Here is a 12,863-nt window from a genome sequence, read left to right on the forward strand (position 1 = left end):
CGACCAGAGCGCAGAGCTGGGCACCCGGCCGGAAAGACCACTTGAGGTCCTGGACCATCAAGACTCGGGTTTCCGTCGGGCTTTCCTGTGGACTGACATCCGGGCACAGACCAAGCAACCAGTCTGAAAACACTGTTGCGGCCAGACAGACCTCCAGCCTTGCTCACGGCCGTGGCCTCGACGGGGCGGAGAGGAGGCTGGGTCAGCATCACCACAGGTGCCCGGCGGGGCAGCCCCCACGGGCCCAAGCTATGCAGACCCTTGACTCCACCCGGGGGCCCCCAGGGGCTCCTGAAGGTAAGGCTGCTGAAGTTAAGAACTTAGAAGGCAACCCTGGTAATAACTAACACACCTTTTGCTTTGGGTTTTTTTTTTTTAAAGAAATACCATCTTGCCCCACCTACCCTCCCTTCAGGAGTTTAAAGAAAATCACCACAAAAAGAAAACCAAAATCAGTCAAAAGCTGCTTAAAGGATGTGCAATTACGTGCGATTTAGAAAGTCTACGTGTGATTAAACCCACAGGGAAGGCCGTGTTCTTGGCAAATGCTCGGCAATGTATCCAAGCAAACACTCGTTCCACTCCCGATACCCCCCACCCACGGCACCCCTAACTGGCACGCATTTGTTAAGCAGCCCAGTGGTTCTCAAAGTGCGGTCCACCACCAGCAGAGCTGCAGGTCACCGGAGCGCTTGGAGGAGACCTGCTGAGTCAGGAAGCCCTCGGAGGAGGGGACCCAACCAGGTGAGTCTTCACCAGCACCCAGGGGTCGGGTGCCAGAGCCTCAGCACGGGGCTGCGACACGCGGCTTGTTCCCACACGGGCCGCACCTGGGGCGCCCTAACCACAGCTGACCATTAGGGAAATGCAAAGCAGAGTCACAGTGAGGCGTCCCTGACCCTGCCCAGACGGCTGTCCTCAGAAAGACGGGAGACAACTACTGGGAGGATGTGGAGAAAAGGCAGCCTCCACTCCCGGTGGGAACGAAAACTGGTGCAGCTACCATGGAAAATGGTATGGAGGCTCCTGCAGGCATTAAAAGTGGAACGACCATATGATCCAGGAATCCCATTTCTGGGTACAGACCCACAGGAAATAAAATCAATCTCCCAAAGAGCTGTCTGAACTCTCACACTGAGCGCAGCATTATTCACAATAGACAAGATACACAAACAGCCTCATGTCCAGCTACGCATGAATGGGTAAAGAAAATGTGGTGTATACACACACAGCGGACTACTTTTCAGTCATTAAAAAAAAAAGATCAGGGTTACCTGCTAATCCATGACTGATAAAACAGAGACAGGGATTTGTCCTGTGATGCAGAGGACAGACACAGGGCTGCAGAGGGGCCGTGACATTAGCCGAAGAGTAACCCTGAACCTCAGTGCTCAATGCAAAGAAACAGACGAAAACAACAGAATGGGAAAGACTAGAGATCTCTTCAAGAAAATCAGAGATATCAAGGGAACATTTCATGCAAAGATGAGCTCGATAAAGGACAGAAATGGTATGGACCTAACAGAAGCAGAAGATATTAAGAAGAGGTGACAAGAATACACAGAAGAACTGTACAAAAAAGATCTTCACGATCCAGATAATCACGATGGTGTGATCATTTACCTAGAACCAGACATCCTGGAATGTGAAGTCAAGTGGGCCTTAGAAAGCATCACTACAAACAAAGCTAGTGGAGATGATGGAATTCCAGTTGAGCTATTTCAAATCCTGAAAGATGATGCTGTGAAAGTGCTGCACTCAATATACCAGAAAATCTGGAAAACTCAGCAGTGGCCACAGGACTGGAAAAGGTCAGTGTTCATTCCGATCCCAAAGAAAGGAAATGCCAAAGAATGCTCAAACTACCGCACAATTGCACTCATCTCACTCACTAGTAAAGTAATGCTCAAAATTCTCCAAGCCAGGCTTCAGCAATACATGAACCGTGAACTTCCAGATGTTCAAGCTGGTTTTGGAAAAGGCAGAGGAACCAGAGATCAAATTGCCAACAACCGCTGGATCATGGAAAAAGGAAGAGAGCTCCAGAAAAACATCTATTTCTGCTTTATTGACTATGCCAAAGCCTTTGACTGTGTGGATCACAATAAACTGTGGAAAATTCTTCAAGAGATGGGAATACCAGACTACCTGACCTGGCTCTTGAGAAACCTATATGCAGTTCAGGAAACAACAGTTAGAACTGGACATGGAACAACAGACTGGTTCCAAATAGGAAAAGGAGTACATCAAGGCTGTATATTGTCACCCTGATTATTTAACTTCTATGCAGAGTACATCATGAGAAACGCTGGGCTGGAAGAAGCACAAGCTGGAATCAAGATTGCCAGGAGAAATATCAATAACCTCAGATATGCAGATGACACCACTGTTATAGCAGAAAGTGAAGAGGAACTAAAAAGCCTCTTGATGAAAGTGAAAGAGGAGAGTGAAAAAGTCAGCTCAAAATTCAGAAAACGAAGATCATGGCATCTGGTTCCATCACTTCATGGGAAATAGATGGGGAAACAGTGTCAGATTTTATTTTTGGGGGCTCCAAAATCACTGCAGATGGTGACTGCAGCCATGAAATTAAAAGACGCTTACTCCTTGGAAGGGAAGTTATGACCAACCTAGATAGCATATTCAAAAGCAGAGACATTACTTTGCCAACAAAGGTTCGTCTAGTCAAGGCTATGGTTTTTCCCGTGGTCATGTATGGATGTGAGAGTTGGACTGTGAAGAAAGCTGAGCACTGAAGAATTGATGCTTTTGAATGGTGGTGTTGGAGAAGACTCTTGAGAGTCCCTTGGACTGCAAGGAGATCCAACCAGTCCATTCTAAAGGAGATCAGTCCTGGGTATTCATTGGAAGGACTGATGCTAAAGCTGAAACTCCAGTACTTTGGCCACCTCATGCGAAGAGTTGACTCATTGGAAAAGACCCTGATGCTGGGAGGGATTGGGGGCAGGACAAGAAGGGGATGACAGAGGATAAGATGGCTGGATGGCATCACCGACTCAATGGACATGAGTTTGGGTGAGCTCCGAGAGTTGGTGATGGACAGGGAGGCCTGGCGTGCTGCAATTCATGGGGTCACAGAGTCAGACACGACTGAGCGACTGAACTGAACTAAATTGACTGAACCCTGAACCTGAAGTCTGGCTTAGGACAAGTCAGGTGTCACCTGCGCTGAGGGGTCCTGGGGTCCCAGCATCAGCAAAGGCTGAATACAAATGCCTCAGCTCTTATCTACCTATTTTCTTTATGAGGAATCTGGGGTTAAGGCAGGGCAATAATTACACAGCCCCCAACTGGAGTCAGGAGCGACACCCAGGACCTCCCAGCAGCTATGTAAGCTCAACTCTAGGTTCCCTGAGCTACAAAATGAGAGTGCAAGACCCTACCTCCTGGTTTCTGATCTAATATCCAACGACCAGCTCAACACATTTCCTCTTGTTTTGTTTTTTTAATTATTTTAATTGTGGTAAAACACACATGGACAAATCCCACAGACAGAGAAGCCTGGCGGGCTGTTGTCCATGGGGTCACAAAAGAGTCGGACACAACTTAGCAACTCAACAGCAAACATAACATAAAAGTTACCATTTTAACCAGTTTTAAACGCACATTTCAGTACTGTTGAGTACATTCATACTGTTGACCAACCATCATAAATCATCACCCATTTCCAGACATCTATTCCTCTCAAAACACTGAAACTCTGTACCCAATAAACACTAACTCCCCACTCCCTGCTCCCCCGAGACCCTGGCAACCACTCTCCAACTCTCTGCCCCTGGTCTGATGACTCTCAGAACCTCACACAAGCGGAATCAAACACTGTTTTTCTTTTTGTGCCTCCTCACTTCACTTAGTACAACGTCCCCAAGCTTCATCCTTATTACACTGTGCAATGGAATTTTTTTTTTTAAGGCTGAATAATATTCTACATTTCTTCTTAAGGAAACAATTATCAGTTGAAAAATGCTAAGCTCTATAGTCAAGCTCTGCATTTCCCTTGCTTGAAAACACAGACATCGCTCTCATGCAACACACCGTTCTCACATGATTTGTGGTAAAGAGCTCCTTTACTCTCTTGTGGGACGACGTGAAAGATGTTCTCTAATTTTCAATCTCTGCCTCATATCTTGGCCCCACAATCAAACCAATGAATCCAACCTGAATCACGAGGGACCCATGATGGCGCTGTGGCCAGCGTGATTTAAGATACAACATTCCTTAGAAGACTTGGATGGGAAGGAACTAAGATCTGATTTGAAGGGACTAGGGGAAGGCAATGGCACCGCCCTCCAGTACTCTTGCCTGGAAACTTCCATAGACAGAGGAGCCTGGTGGGCTGCTGTCGCAGAGTCAGACATGACTGAAGTGACTTAGCAGCAGCAGCAGCAGCAGGAGAGGACTCATAAAACTTCAGTGAATGGCCCTCCTCTTTTAAGATTCTCTCCATTTTGTCATAGTACTGTATGACCCACAGCCTAATTCTTCAGCTATTTCCAAATTAGCCATTGACCAACAGGCAGCTTCAAAGGAGTAACAGCAACTGATTCAAATGGATTATGCAGTTAAGGAGATTTGCAGAAAACTGGAACACACAGAAATAGGGTGGACTTCAGGCACAGTTTGCCCTGGGCTCCCACTCCACTTTTCAGTGACTCCTTCCATGCCACCCTCGTCCACCCACTGGCTTCACCTTCAGGCTGGCTTCAGCACTACGGCAGGGTGCAGCCTTATTCACCCTGCTTCCGAGAACCCCCGACGTCCTGAGCTACAGTATTCTAATGAATCAACCCAAATCATACTGTTGACGGTGGCCAGGACAAGCCTCCCACTGATTATAACGTGGGACTGTGTTACAGCACATCTTTGGGGGACGGGAGGATGCTGTGATCCCCTTACGCCAAGTTTAAGACTAACGTCATCCAGTTCGTGTCCCTACTTTACACGGGATAGATAGGATCCTCAAAGGAAAATGTGGGTACTGTGAGCAAAAGGAAATGGGTGTCAGACCATACACCCCAAGGCAGCTCATGACTTGAGCAACACTCCATAGCAAGCCTTGTGTCCATGTTTCATGCACTTCTTAAGAACTTTTTGATTAGAATGTTAAGCTATGTAGCATTACAATTCCCCTTTCTGCCTCAGGGAACTGATTCATCCCCTATGATCAAGTTAGAGTTTACAGGTGCCTGAATTTTTCCTCATCATGTCTATGTTTATAAAGTTGAACTTCTAGGCCAACAGTAGCCACATTTATCTTTTAGAAGATGACAGTCACTAGGCACCCCGAGCTTCACATAGCCCCCAACAAGCCAAATGGGAGCACGTGACTGATGGTCAGGCTGAGAGCTCCTGAAACAGGAGGTACTTGCCCTGGAGGGCAACAACAATGACCCAAAAGCATCTGCGCGCTACAGCCGGGCAGAAGGTGATCAACAATGGAAACAGTCTTTTCACTCTCTTACCTATCCTTGACCTGATCTTACTTAACTGTATTTATTCAGAAAGAGAAGCATGCTATTGTGAGGCAAGATTCTCTAACTCTGAGGTTAGAATACAAACCCGTGTGTTATAATGCAAGGAGCACTTTGAACCAAGGAGTTGCAATCGCTCTACCCACGGGGGAAGGAGAATGAGTCAACGTCCCCTCACTCAACAGCAGACACAATCCTGAGATCAACAGGCTCTGGGCATGGTCTTTATTCACATGCCATGGAAAGAACAACAGTAAATCGCGACTGCTACTCCTGGCCACTTCCCCCTCTGCACCTTGCCCACCTCCAAAGCACCTTTTGAAGTCTTCCTCCATGTAATTCTTCACAAACCTTTCTTGTGATCAGAATAGCCTGTTCAATATTAATCCATGGAACAGAGCCTACTACTCCACGAGAAGTTAAAAAAAAAAGCACAGCAAAAGTACCAGCCACTTTCAAAAACCTCCTCTTTTACCAGGGACTAATGGCAGCCCACTCCAGTGTTCTTGTCTGGAGAATCCCAGGGAGACGGGGAGCCTGGTGGGCTGCCGTCTATGGGGTCACACAGAGTCGGACACGACTGAAGCGACTTAGCAGCAGCAGCAGAAAGTATTAATGATTTAAATCAACTGTAAGAAACATTCACATATGTAAAACAGCCAGTTTTAATAACATTGTTTTAAGGTTTATTGCACAGATTCTGTAAGTCAGAAAACTGATCCTCAAACACCTGTTTCATGCTTTCAGAAATTTTCAAATTATTCCACAATTGTCATGGGGTTATATCTCAAAGGAAAAAAAACTCATGCTTTTAGTTCAACTAAAACTGTATGTTTATTCACAGTCTGGGGGTCTCGGTGGAGAAGCCCTCAGTGCAGGCGTGTAAAGAACCAGGAGCAGCTTGTTCATTTGAGAAGTCAGCTGTGCAAACTGGTCTTTCCGCACCTAAGCTGCTACAAATATACCACTAGAGGGGAGGACACTGAAGCAATTCCCATGCTGCTAAAAAAATTAAAAGCCTTTCTGCCTACTTTAAAAAAAAAAAAAAAAAATTGCAGGCACAGCAGGAGAAGGAAGGAGGAAGGGAAGGAGGGAAAGTCAGCCTGAACATCCGTAACCTGATCGGTGCACGGTTGATAAACAAAGAACACCCTGGGCTTTATAACACTTGCCAGAAACTAAACAAGCAGGCAAACAATCCAAACTTAACCCTGCCCTTTATTTTCTTCCTCTCGCTTATCCTTGTACTTGTTCCTTCTGAAATAAAGGCCTTATCTCTGGCAGAAGTCACTGCTATCTGCAGATGAACGCCCGTGGCCATCAGGAGCCCTGCCTGAGAGCCGCTCTTTCTGGGAGGCGTTCAGGCCACACTGGAGTTTGTTCTGTGGGCACCGCCTGGCCCGGACCAACTGCCTCACCTTCTGCTGCACCATGTTCTTGTCCCGTTTTCAAGTCAAACACACGTGCACATGTAAGTACACACATCTGCAAATGTGTTTGCTGTGTTTGGAGGAATAGGGGAGCCCCCAGGCAACAGCGGTGAGGACAGAGAAACACAGGGAAAGACAGGCAAACAAAGGGGTTGGGACTTTGCTGACAAAGGTCCATACACTCAACGCTGTGGTTTTCCCAGAGGTCGCGTATGGATGTGAGAGCTGGACCATGAAGAAGGCTGAGCGCCGAAGAACTGATGCTTTCAAATCACAGTACTGGAGAGAAGACTTTTTGAGAGTTCCTTGGACTGCAAGATCAACCCAGTCTAATCCTAACTGATCCTAAAGGAAATCAGTCCTGAATATTCATTGGAAGGACTGATGCTGAAGCTGAAACTCCACTACTTTGGCCACCTGATGCGAAGAGCTGACTCACTGGAAAAGACCCTGATGTTGGGGAAAGATTGAAGGCGGGAGGAGAAGGGGACGACGGAGGATGAGATGGTTGGATGGCATCACCGACTCAACGGACATGGGTTTGAGTAAGCTCTGGGAGTTGGTGATGGACAGTAAAGCCTGGCGTGCTGTGGTTCATGGGGTCGCAAAGAGTCAGGCAAGACTTAGTGACTGAACAACAACGTAGGAGGGGAGCGTGCAGGGAAAATCGCCCAAATCCTACAGACTACCCCACCACAGATCAGGACAGCGCTGCAGCAGGAGCAGGAAAGGCTACGGATCAGCCCCTCCAGATCTCCACATCGGGCACGTGGACAGAAGACGCCCAACGAATGGATGGACAGAGTCAACAGAAACAGCAGGGCCACATCCAACCAGCCCCACAGCCCTTGCTGAAGAGCCCATGAGATGGAGAGCTGCGAATCATGACACAGCAGTGACCTGGTTCTCACCAACAACCCCACCCAAAGCTTCATCCACAGGGCTAAGCCAGATGGAGCCAGTCTCCAAGAGCCTGCCATGGGGACTAGTAAGACACAGCTGGAACCTTCACACCAACTGGCAGTTTCTGAAGGTTTAGGGGTCAGAAATCTAGGAGAATCTAATGACTATAAGGGACTCTCCAGCTCAGAACAATACACACAGACTAACTGTGACACAATATTTCAGTTTCACGGACACCCACACCCTGAACCTACCCCTCCACTCCCTACTTCAAAGGCCCTTGGGATAAAAATCTGCTCAAACCTCTCTTCCCCTAACTTCTAATTCCTGCAGAAGGACATTTGGTCAGCCTACGGTGACTCACCACCACCTCCAAACTGGGAAGTCCACCGGTGTGGTAGAGACAAATTCCACCTCCAGGAGGAGGTCCACATTAGATGCCGCCAGCAGGCAGAGCCAGGAGACAACTGGGAGAAGGGACTGGAAAGGAAGCTAACGGCCCACTAGCACCAAGAGAGCCACAAAGGACAGGAAACCACAGAGGGGCCGAGACCACGTGCCCCAGGACAGGAGGGGCCGAGACCACGTGCCCCAGGACAGGAGGGGCCGAGACCACGTGCCCCAGGACAGGAGGGGCCGAGACCACGTGCCCCAGGACAGGAGGGGCCGAGACCACGTGCCCCAGGACAGGAGGGGCCGAGACCACGTGCCCCAGGACAGGAGGGGCCGAGACCACGTGCCCCAGGACAGAGGGGCCGAGACCACGTGCCCCAGGACAGGAGGGCCAAGAGCCTCAAGTCCCACTTCAGAGAAATTGCGCCTGGGAAAACTTTTGAGCATGTGCCATGACGTGTACGTTTAAAAACAAAACGGCCATGATTAATGAGCATAAAAGCCATGCTGCTGGCACACTCATCAGAAGGTGGGAGAGACTTATAAATTTCCAAGCAAATACTCACGTCAGTGCTGGCGGATGCAAGCGCCAATAAGCCCCCTTCGTATCCTGATCTAATGAAGCCTTCTTCACAAATGCCAGGGATCAAGGGAAGAAATCACTTCTCCTTCAATTTGGGCCCCAGTTTTAATTACCAGCGGTGCAACATGCTGTGATTCTGACAGCATCTGATAGGCTGGGACACGCTTCTCCCCAAGTCTAGCAGGAAGGACCAGCGGCGGGTCCTCTCCCAGCTCGCAGGCAGCACTCCCGCAGGACTCGGCGCTCAGGAGGCTCCTGGGAGCGGGCCTTGGAGGACAGCCCTAGGAGTTTTTGCAGAAAAAGAACAGAAGGGAATCGGCAGAAAACGTGAGAATATGAGTTAACGTCCATTCACTTTCTGATGCCTTAAACTTGTTGGAGCAAAGACAGGTGAGTTTGGTAACATTTTAAAGGGTTTTAGTGATTTAAACAATACTACACAAAGCATATTCTTTCACGGACAAATCAGTCGCAGGATGCAGACCAGAAAAGCAGAGAAATGCTATTTTTCGATGCTGTTCTCGCTGGCAAAGAAAATGTTAGGTCTTTCTGTTTAAAAGTTTTCGCAGCATTGAGCAAAATATTTATTCACAAACTTAAAACTCTTGTTGACTATTTTGATATACTCTGTGTCCAAAAGAGTTCAAATAAGAGGTGAGATAAACTATATTTTTTTGCAATAAACATCAAATGGATTAGCACTTCACACTGGTTAAATGTATTAATACGCAAGCTTGGAGCAGCCAAGAAGGCGTGCTTTTACTTTAAAAATCTGATACCTCTTGCACAATGCCATGGTGTAAAAAGGGAATCTGATGAATAGTCTCTTTGGAGAGACTACGTATCAACGAAATCAAAGTTACAGGAGGAAAAGGAAAGCCTCAGTGAACTGAAGATATCAGGAGACCTCCGTCCAATTTCCTGGAAAAATGAGCTCATCCAAGGTCCTGACGGGTGACCCTGTGGGAAAAGGACTGGTGGGTTTCCAAAGAGTCCACCTTCTTCTCCATCAGGGTGATTTTCTAAGTCTTGCTGTCTCCCATTAACCTGAGTTTTACCTCACTGCTGGAAGGCAGGCACCACTCAGCTGTAGGCTGCAGGCAGAGGAACTCTGGGAATTCCTGTTATTTAGCGGCATTCTCAGGAGAACACCACCCCCACACAAACACACAAATATTCAAGCAATGCTCACGGTCTGGGCTGGGAGGTGGGACAGGCCCACTCCCCACCTCTCCCTATCCTGCCAGCACCAGCAGGAAGCTGGCCCCCACCAGCCGGGACCTGACCCTGGCTGCCCAGATGAGAGGAGCCTGGGGCCAAGGATGAAGCTTTGTTCACACTCACTATCCCATGACAACCTGCCTTAATTAAGAGTCATGCATTTTAATATATTAGATTCCATCATTTCTAAAAACATATCAAGGTAAAATCTACCTATGAGACCATTACACTTGCACACATATCAACAATAAAAAAATATATTTTCTGGGTTATTTGAAACAGTCATATAGCTCTTTCATTACATTTTTAAAAACTGTGTTGGGGGGAGGTAAAGTAGAAAAGAACAGCTTTATTTCCAGGCAAAGGGGGTCACCGCGGGCTAGTGACCTCAAAATTGTGTGTCCCCTACATTTATTTTTTTTATTTTAAAACAGTTTTTAGAGGGGGAAAAAGGAATCTCACTTTTGGACTCAATTTTTCAAAATTTCATGAAGAGGCGCACAACAATACAAGTCACACCCAACCAGGTAATTATGCTTATGCCTCACGCACTGACGTCCCCTTCCTAACTTCACAGCGGTAGCCACCTTGACAAAAACACCACTTCCAAACAAAACCACAGCACAGAGTTAGAGCCTACCTGGAAAAGAAAGATGGAACAGAAAAATCCATGCTCAGAAAAGATAGTTCCTCTGAACTATTAAAAATAACACTACCAAGATGGTTCTTCCCCTATCGCACTTATTAAAAAATTACACAAAGAATCTAATATAGGCATGTAAAAATGGACTATTTATGACTAATGATCTAGAGAATACAAAACAAATACAGTATAGATAGGAAAACTAATAATTCCCACTGGCCCATGCAAAACACTTATCTGAGTTTCCAATAGCTCAGAGGGCATCCTGGGAGGACAGGGGTCAAGGGCACACCTGAAGAAAGCCCACTCTTACATCCTACAGCCCTGAAATACAGTGGCTGGCTCAAGGAGATGGAGTCTTTCTACAAATAAAATTATAAACTTCTAACATGCTTAAGATGCTTACTCCTTGGAAGGAAAGTTATGACCAACCTAGACAGCATATTCAAAAGCAGAGACATTACTTTGCCAACAAAGGTCCGTCTAGTCAAGGCTATGGTTTTTCCCGTGGTCATGTATGGATGTGAGAGTTGGACTGTGAAGAAAGCTGAGCACTGAAGAATTGATGCTTTTGAATGGTGGTGTTGGAGAAGACTCTTGAGAGTCCCTTGGACTGCAAGGAGATCCAACCAGTCCATTCTAAAGGAGATCAGCCCTGGGTGTTCTTTGGAAGGACTGATGCTAAAGCTGAAACTCCAGGACTTTGGCCACCTCATGCGAAGAGTTGACTCATTGGAAAAGGCTCTGATGCTGGGAGGGATTGGGGGCAGGAGGAGAAGGGGACAACAGAGGATGAGATGGCTGGATAGCATCACTGACTCAATGGACATGAGTCTGAGTGAACTCCGGGAGTTGGTGATGGACAGGGAGGCCTGGCATGCTGCGATTCATGGTGTCGCAAAGAGTCAGACAGGACTGAGCAACTGAACTGACCTGAACTGAACATGCTTAAGTAAGCTCCTGTTGAGTAACGTGAATTAACAAAGTAACAACTTGGTGCAGAGTTGTGGTTAGAGATGATCACAACAAAGCACTCTAAGACAGGCTCCTTCTGATGCCTACAAGAATAAATCAACAGCTTGCTTCCTACCAGCCACAGTAACTGCACCCACTTTGGCAGAGGTTAACACTGTGAAATTTTTAAAAAGAAGACTTAAATAGGGATATAAAGACAGGTCCCTGTAGATCCACAGAGAGTGGAGTAATCAAGAAATGAGTTATTCAATCACCAACTCAAATACTTAGATAAATGAAGCCATTTTAAAAATAACCCTGATGTATAGAACAGTCTTATGGACTCTGTGGGAGAGGGAGAGGGTGGGAAGATTTGGGAGAATGGCATTGAAACATGTAAAATATCATGTAAGAAACGAGTTGCCAGTCCAGGTTCGATGCACGATACTGGATGCTTGGGGCTAGTGCACTGGGATGACCCAGAGGGATGGTATGGGGAGGGGGGAGGGAGGAGGGTTCAGGCTGGGGAACACATGTATACCTGTGGCGGATTCATTTTGGTATTTGGCAAAACTAATACAATTATGTAAAGTTTAAAAATAAAATAAAATTAAAAAAAAAAAACAAAAAAGAATAACCCTTAAAAGAAAAAAAAAAAAGAGAAAACCACCACCACCACTTCCACAACTACAACAAAAACAATGACCCTTAAAAGCATGGTATGCAATGATTAGCTTTTCTCTATCAATGGATGAAAGTTATCATTAACCATTCATTAAACTGGAATTTTCAGAATATCTATTTCATCTTTATTTCCTTAAAATATAAATCCACTAAGCAGAAAATCAAGGAAAAGCTAGGGGAGGAATCAGAAAAAGGAGAACCAAAGAGGAGACACGCACTCAACAAAGTCAGGTGGGGGGGGACAAGGACTTCCAGGGATGAGGAAAGCCTTGTGGCACTCAATTCATCACTTGGGTTTATCAATACTGAATTATTTAAACTTTAGAATGAATGAACCAGAGGAATGCTGGTGCAGTGGAAAACCCTCCCGGACAGCCCAATGCCCGCAGAAAGAAGAGCACCCGCCTGGCCCCGGGGGTGCTCTATGCCCGCCTGCAGTCCAGCCTCTCCTGCCCCCGCCCGTTCCCACCACATCTGCACACACGGCTTCTGGCGCCGGACTCAGTCTCTAACGCCAGTCTCCCTCCTGTGCCAGCCCAGATCCCCAGCCCCGCCAGCTA

General features: G+C 46.9%; 1 protein-coding gene and 1 long non-coding RNA gene across 5 annotated transcripts in view; one reads left to right on the plus strand and one right to left on the minus strand.

The window, feature by feature from the left end:
• The window catches only part of IGF1R (insulin like growth factor 1 receptor), a 306,038-nt gene that overhangs the window by 179,656 nt on the left and 113,519 nt on the right, over positions 1–12,863 (minus strand). The window lies entirely within an intron of this gene.
• LOC147349811 (uncharacterized) overlaps positions 1–12,863 on the plus strand; it is a 44,558-nt gene continuing 31,695 nt past the window's right edge. Inside the window, exon 1 of the long non-coding RNA XR_015150594.1 lies at positions 1–12,863. This exon is cut by the window's right edge and continues 31,257 nt beyond it. This is a non-coding gene — a long non-coding RNA (uncharacterized LOC147349811).

Source organism: Bos grunniens, chromosome 21, assembly GCF_055505025.1.
Source record: "Bos grunniens cultivar Pamir isolate PY7600 chromosome 21, Bosgru_T2T1.0, whole genome shotgun sequence".
Lineage (NCBI taxonomy): Eukaryota > Metazoa > Chordata > Mammalia > Artiodactyla > Bovidae > Bos > Bos grunniens.